Raw genomic sequence first — 7267 nt, 5'->3', positions numbered from 1 at the left:
AGCCATGAATCGCAGCACACCAGGCCTCCCTGTCCATCACCAGCTCCCGGAGTTCACTCAAACTCACATCCATTGAGTCGGTGATGCCATCCAGCCATCTCATCCTCTGTCGTCCCCTTCTCCTCCTGCCCCCAATCCCTCCCAGCATCAAAGTCTTTTCCAATGAGTCAACTCTTCGCATGAGGTGGCCAAAGAACTAGAGTTTCAGCTTTAGCATCATTCCTTCCAAAGAACACCCAGGGCTGATCTCCTTTAGAATGGACTGGTTGGATCTCCTTGCAGTCCAAGGGACTCTCAAGAGTCTTCTCGAACACCACAGTTCAAAAGCATCAGTTCTTCAGTGCTCAGCTTTCTTCACAGTCCAACTCTCGCATCCATACATGACCTCTGGAAAACCCAGAGCCTTGACTAGACGGACCTTTGTTGGCAAAGTAATGTCTCTGCTTTTCAATATGCTATCTAGGTTGGTCATAACTTTCCTTCCAAGGAGTAAGCATCTTTTTCATGGCTTCAATCACCATCTGCAGTGATTTGGGAGCCCAAAAAAATAAAGTCTGATACTGTTTCCGCTGTTTCCCCATCTATTTCCCATGAAGTGATGGGACCAGATGCCATAATCTTCGTTTTCTGAATGTTGAGCTTTAAGCCAACTTTTTCACTCTTCTCTTTCACTTTCTTCAAGAGGCTTTTTAGTTTCCTCTTCACTTTCTGCCATAAGGGTGGTGTCATCTGCATATCTGAGGTTATTGATATTTCTCCCAGCAATCTTGATTCCAGCTTGTGCTTCTTCCAGCCCAGCATTTCTCATGATGGACTCTGCATGTAAGTTAAATAAGCAGGGTGACAGTACACAGCCTTGACATACTCCTTTTCCTATTTGGAACCAGTCTGTTGTTCCATGTCTGGTTCTAACTGTTGCTTTCTGACCTGCATATAGGTTTCTTAGAGGCAGGTCAGGTAGTCTGGTATCCTTCCCCTTGCAATATGGAAAAGTCTTGACACACCTTCAACAACAGGAACCTGTCAAGAATAAATCAGGCTGTAGGACAATCACAAAGGTTCAAAATACAACCAACCGCAAGGGTAAGGTTGAATTATAAAGTTCCTCACATACATAAAGCCAGTACTTCAAGACACAGAGAGGTCACCATCTCACCTAATACTTAGGAACAGAGCATCAAACAGAATGACAAAACAGAAATATGTGCCAAAAGAAGAACAAGTCTTGGCACATATTTCTGTTTTGTCATTCTGTTTGATGCTCTGTTCCTATGTATTAATCCAGCTTCCCTGGTGGCTCAGAGGTTAAAGCGTCTGCCTGTAATGCGGGAGACCTGGGTTCAATCCCTAGGTCAGGAAGATCCTCTGGAGAAGGAAATGGCAACCCACTCCAGTATTCTTGCCTGGAGAATCCCATGGATGGAGGAGCCTGGTGGGCTATAGTCCATGGGGTTGCAAAGAGTCGGACACAACTGAGCAACTTAACTTTAACTTTCCTATGTATTAGGTGAGATGGTGACCTCTCTGTGTCTTGAAGTACTGGCTTTGTGTATGTGAGGAACTTTATAATTCAAACTTGTCCTGGTGGTTGGTTGTCTTTTGAACCTTTGTGATTGTCCTACAGCCTGATTTATTCTTGACAGGTTCCTGTTCTTGAAGGTGTGTCAAGACTTTTCCATATTGCAAGGGGAAGGATCTCACTTTGTACTTAGCTTTAGGCTATTTGAAAGCCGGATACTTGGGGAACAGGTTTTGAAGTATGCAAATATATAGTCCTGTGGACCATATTCATAAGCCCTGCTGGCCTTCAGACCAGGAAATCTGGAGGTGACCCTTGAGTAGCATTTCCGTAAACAGACCTCTAGACAAGTCTATAAGCTCCTTTCTGGGACGTATCAGTGAGCTCAGGGAGGTCAAGGGAGTATGCAAGAATGGTGTCTTACATTTCCCAAGAATGCCTCTGTACTCTCTAGATGTGTGCAGACCTGAAGCCTGTCCCTCAAGCTGAATCTCCAGGACAAGTAAATTGTCCTTTTCAACAAGACTGGAGGTGTGTTTCAGTCTACTACCTGTACAGTGCCCTGGATGTGGCATCCTGTCAAGAACTATCTTTCCCATTGTTATAGTTCCATGGGGCCCAGGAATGCAAATCCCCTTGCCCACCAGGGCCAGATGATCAAGGGGGCATAGTCTGTCCGTCTGGGTTGCTTGATCTTGCTGGCTCTAGAAAGGCATCTGGAATGCATGGGGGTGGGACATGCTCCTTGGCTTCAGCATGACATCAGGAAAAATCCTTGTCTGTGTGCCCCTGCCAACTTCAGCAAGGGAGTGGGAGAGTGTCATGATTTCACACTAGCTGGTACCAGCCAGGGTGTGAGGGAATGCCATACCCACTCGTCCCTGCCTGTCTTACCAAGACAGTGGGAGAGTGCCCTATCTGCATACCTGCCTGTGCTAACAAAGTAGGAGAGTGTAAAATGGCATCTGCCAGCATTCCAGTCTCCAGAAAGAGCTCCAACCGTCCTGACCTCCCCCAGCAGATGCTTGAAGATTAGTGTATGAATCTGCTTCATGTTCCAGGCACTTTTCAAACTGCTGGTTTTGCAGTGGGTTCTAGGGCCAATGAGGCTTCCCTGGTGACTCAGATGGTAAAGAATCTGCCTGCAATGCAGGAGACCTGGGTTTGATCCCAGGGTCAGGAAGATATCCTGGACAAAGGAATGGCTACCCACTCTAGTATTCTTGCCTGGAGAATTCCATTGAGAGAGAAGCCTGGCAGGCTACATTCTATGGACTTCCAAATAGTTAGACAACTGAGCAACTAACACTTTAACTTGTTTCTAGGGCAAATGAGACCCCATGCAAGCCTTTTTAAAAGGGAATCTCAAGTCACCTCAACTGTTAACTAAAAAAAAATCACATCCTAAAAGTTTAGAGTTATGTTTTAGTCAGTGGACAATACTGGGACTTAAGGCAGAGACACAGCATCTCAAATAACTCTGAAAGACTGCTCCCAAGAGGCAAGGGAGGGAGCCAGGCTATATAGGAATTTTTGCAACAAAGGCCAGGTAGTCAGATACTCAAAAGATTACTGTTAATTAAGGAAAACCAGATATTTCAAGTTAAGGAATTTGGCACTTTTCTATATATGCAAAGATGCAAAATCTGGGCTCACTGAAATTAGCCCAGAATCATTCCTTTGATATGCACCTCAGGTCAGTGTCCTGTGCTTCTTATCCTAGTCTCCTCAGAAATACCATCAGAGGTAGCTGTAAGCAGCTGGCTGATACATGTGGGACAGATCCTGCCTCCATCCTGAGTTCTCCCAGGGCTCACCATTAGGGCAGCTGTAATGTGATGGCTGGATGTCAGCAACATACTTTGTTTACTTATGTGGCAGGTGGCATTTTTAGTTCACACAGACTTTTGGATTCCTTGAACATAAGCTCTGCTGGTTTCTAAGCCAGACGTTTGGGGGACTCATTTCTTTGCTGTAGGTTCCAGGGCTGGGCTGGCTGATGTGGGGAACAAATTCATCATCCTGGGGAGAAGCTCTCTGTTTGTGAGATCCCGCCCTGTTGTGGGACTCTGCACCAGGGATGGAATTTTTGGTGAGCTTGCATCTCTGCATTTTCTACCAATCTCAGTGTGGTCCTTTGATCGTGTGTTGTGGAGGAGCAGTTCAGCTAATTTTCAGTTCTTTTTTGAAGAATATTGTCCCATATATAGCTGTAGAGTTGGTGTGTTCATGGGGCAAGGTGAGTTCTTGATCTTCCTGAGTCTCCACCTTGGAACACCTCTCCCTGCCCCACCCACGCTCACCCCTGCCATGCACATGTATTTTTAATTAAGGGAGGTGCTTTACTTTCTGAATTCATGTAAACCTGGGAATGTCTTTCGGTTGCTTTGTTACAAAGAATCTACTTTATTGGGATTGTTTATGGATTAAGACTCAAAGGTTTCAATGGACATCTGGACTTGCCAGAAGCTATGCAGTTAGCCTTTTTAAAATCCTTGGTAGGAGACCCATTTGTCTGGGTGCATGCAGTCTTCCAGCCCCCACCCCAAACATACACACAGTTTTTTTTCCAGCCCTTAGGTGGGTGGAAGTGTAGATGATTTTCTGTAAAATCTACCTGGAGTGTGAGGAAACTTTTTGATGTGTAAAATCAAGTGTTTTTCTTATTCTCAATTTTATGCTGAAAGGTCTCTTTAATTATCCCTTTGATCATTGTTTACCTTACAAATCTTGCCAAATACTCAAAAGCTATAATGAATAGACACACCTACATTTTCTGACCTAATATTCATCATGTCTCTATTCATTTTCATCTTTATCCTTTATTTAATTTATCTAGATTGTTTGTCCTTCACAGGACTGTGTGTTTTTATTGTCACTTCTACTGTAAAATCTAATGTGTGTTTGTCATAAGGAAAATGAGTAGAATACAATGTTCATCATGTTAATAACTATATTTGAATATAGTTTTATGCTGAGTGACATGAGAAGTATCTTCTAGGCAAAGCAAGCCTGATGAAACTGGCATTTTTTCATGGATATTGTTACAATGAACATTGACACCAAGGACAATGGGAATATGGTATATGTTTTTCTTCTAGCTTGCATGCACGTGTGCTAAGTTGCTTCAGAAATCTTTTCTCCAAGGTCTCCCAATGTCCAGTCCCTGAGGCACATTGGAGAGCTGTGTTATACTGAGGTAAACTTTTGCCATTCCCTTTCTTTGATACTCTGGAATATTGGAGCTTGTGTTAAGAACATTCAGTATGTGCTTTATACTCAAGCTGGCACCGTAGGCACCGTTGCTACAGCATTGTACTTGCTGTGACTGTAATTCCAGTGTGCACCACTGCCAGCCCCACTGTGATCCTCCTCCATTGTTTCCTGGGAATTAATCTCCAAATGTAAATGATTCCCAGTAGAATAATTCTATTTTATTCTTACAGAATGATAGGTGTTTATTATTAGTTAACAAATCTTTCCGATTTAGGAGCCAGAATTGATAAATGCATGAGGTGCTGCCTAAATTCTCTTGGGCAGGGGAAAACATTTCATTTAACAGAAAGCACATGTAAGCATTATCTTTTCTTCTTTCAATTCATTTAAGTTAGTGTCTCTTTGTGTGTGTGTGTATACATAGGGGTGGGGTATAGGCAATACCCAATAAATATGCAAGAAACAGAAACTGGGTATTAGAAGTAAGCATGCCATGGAGAAAAATTAAGCTGAAAAGAAGGATGAAGAATTCTTGGTTTTAGTTTTCCATTGTTTGTGGTTTAAGATGTCATTATATTATAGCTATTTTTATGGACAATTGGGTAAAATACCTTAAATGGAAGCACCCTGTCTGTATTTGTTATTTGAAATAGCATTTATAGTTTAAATCATAATCCAGATATACCTAATAAATGGTTGAAAAGCTGTATTATTACTGTTAATCTCTAACTACCTGTTCTAAAATCCAACTATAATTGAAGAAGCATTGACTTACAAACCTTGAAGCTGAGTAAGAGAAGAGAAAATGCATATAACCTTCACCTTGTAAAGTGGTTTGCCTTTTGAGAAGAGGTTTGATCCTATGGAACTGGCTCTGTTCACTGCTTGCCTTGTGTTATATGCTTAAACTGTTTTATTTAATCCTTACTATACCTCTTCAATTATTTATCTCTATGAAAAAAAAGTAAGGTTTGAGAGATTAAATGACTTGCCTGAGGGGGCACAGCTAGTAAGTACCAAAACCAGGATTTGAACCTAAATCTCTTTGATCCAAAGATTATATTTGTAATCACCTTTTAGAGTCCACCTCTGACTTGAGCTACACAGAATAAGCAGAACACAGATCTCTTGGTTACTAGAACTTGCACGTGGTTTGGCCCCTGCTTTCCTGTCCAGGGAGGGCTTCCCTGGTGGCTCAGAGGGTAAAGAATCTGCCTGCAATTCAGGAGACCTGGATTTGATCCCTGGGTCAGGAAGATCCCCTGGAGAAGGGAATGGCTACCCACTCCAGTATTCTTGCCTGGAGAATTCCAAGGACAGAGGAGCCTAATGGGTTATAGTCCATGGGGTCACAAAGAGTCTGACATGACTGAGTGCTTAATACTCACTTCTTGTCCAACTTCTTTTTAGACTACACACCGCAGGCTCTGTTCCCTGGCCCCACTGGCTTCCTTTCTGTTCCTAAATACCACATTTGGGGGTCTTTGCTTATGCTGTTTCCTTTGCCTGTGCTGTTCTTCCCCCTCTTCCTCTCTCTATATGCTTGCCTATTCTCTACCAGGCCCCAGACCCAGAATTCATTTGCTCAGAATCCTCTTGCAGCCATGGCATATAAAGGAGGTGCCCTCCCCATTTAAAGTCCTTCCTATCATCTGTTATTTCTTTCCTAGCAGGTAACCAATCAGAAATCAATCTGATCACTTCTTTGTTATGTATCTCTCTACAGAACGTAAGCTCTCTGAGGGGAAGAATTTTCTTCCTCTTCAGTTCAGTTCAGTTCAGTTCAGTCGCTCAGTCGTGTCCGACTCTTTGCGTCCCCATGAATCGCAGCACGCCAGGCCTCCCTGTCCATCACCAGCTCCCGGAGTTCACCCAGTCTCACGTCCATCGAGTCAGTGATGCCATCCAGCCATCTCATCCTCTGCCGTCCCCTTCTCTTCCTGCCCCCAATCCCTTCCAGCATCAGAATCTTTTCCAATGAGTCAACTCTTCGCATGAGGTGGCCAAAGTACTTTTCAGCTTTAGCATCATTCCTTCCAAAGAAATACCAGGGTTGATCTCCTTCAGAATGGACTGGTTGGATCTCCTTGCAGTCCAAGGGACTCTCAAGAGTCTTTTCCAACACCACAGTTCGGCGCTCAGCCTTCTTCACAGTCCAACTCTCACATCCATACATGACCACAGGAAAAACCATAGCCTTGACTAGACGGACCTTGGTTGCCAAAGTAATGTCTCTGCTTTTGAATATGCTATCTAGGTTGGTCATAACTTTGCTTCCAAGGAGTAAGCATCTTTTAATTTCATGGCTGCAGGAGAAGGCAGCGGCACCCCACTGCAGTACTCTTGCCTGGAAAATTCCATGGACAGAATAGCCTGGTAGGCTGCAGTCTATGGGGTCGCTCAGAGTCGGAAACGACTGAGCAACTTCACTTTCACTTTTTACTTTCATGCACTGGAGAAGGAAGTGGCAACCCAGTCCAGTGTTCTTGCCTGGAGAATCCCAGGGTGGGGGAGCCTGGTGGGCTGCCGTCT

The 7267-nt window shown here is 43.7% G+C and overlaps 1 protein-coding gene across 11 annotated transcripts in view; it reads left to right on the top strand.

Annotated features, from left to right (window-relative positions):
• NCKAP5 (NCK-associated protein 5) overlaps positions 1-7267 on the top strand; it is a 1206846-nt gene that overhangs the window by 445532 nt on the left and 754047 nt on the right. The window contains exon 1 of one of the 11 annotated variants that reach the window (XM_010853627.1): positions 5047-5090. The exons of the other annotated variants lie outside the window; for them this stretch is intronic. The gene's annotated coding sequence lies outside the window, so the exon portion shown is untranslated. Of the gene's footprint in view, positions 1-5046; positions 5091-7267 lie in introns of those variants that run through there. 11 annotated transcript variants of the gene reach the window in all.

The sequence above is a fragment of the Bison bison genome, unplaced genomic scaffold (assembly GCF_000754665.1).
Source record: "Bison bison bison isolate TAMUID 2011002044 unplaced genomic scaffold, Bison_UMD1.0 scf7180017864330, whole genome shotgun sequence".
Taxonomy (NCBI): domain Eukaryota; kingdom Metazoa; phylum Chordata; class Mammalia; order Artiodactyla; family Bovidae; genus Bison; species Bison bison.
This window is presented reverse-complemented; position numbering and strand designations above follow the sequence as displayed.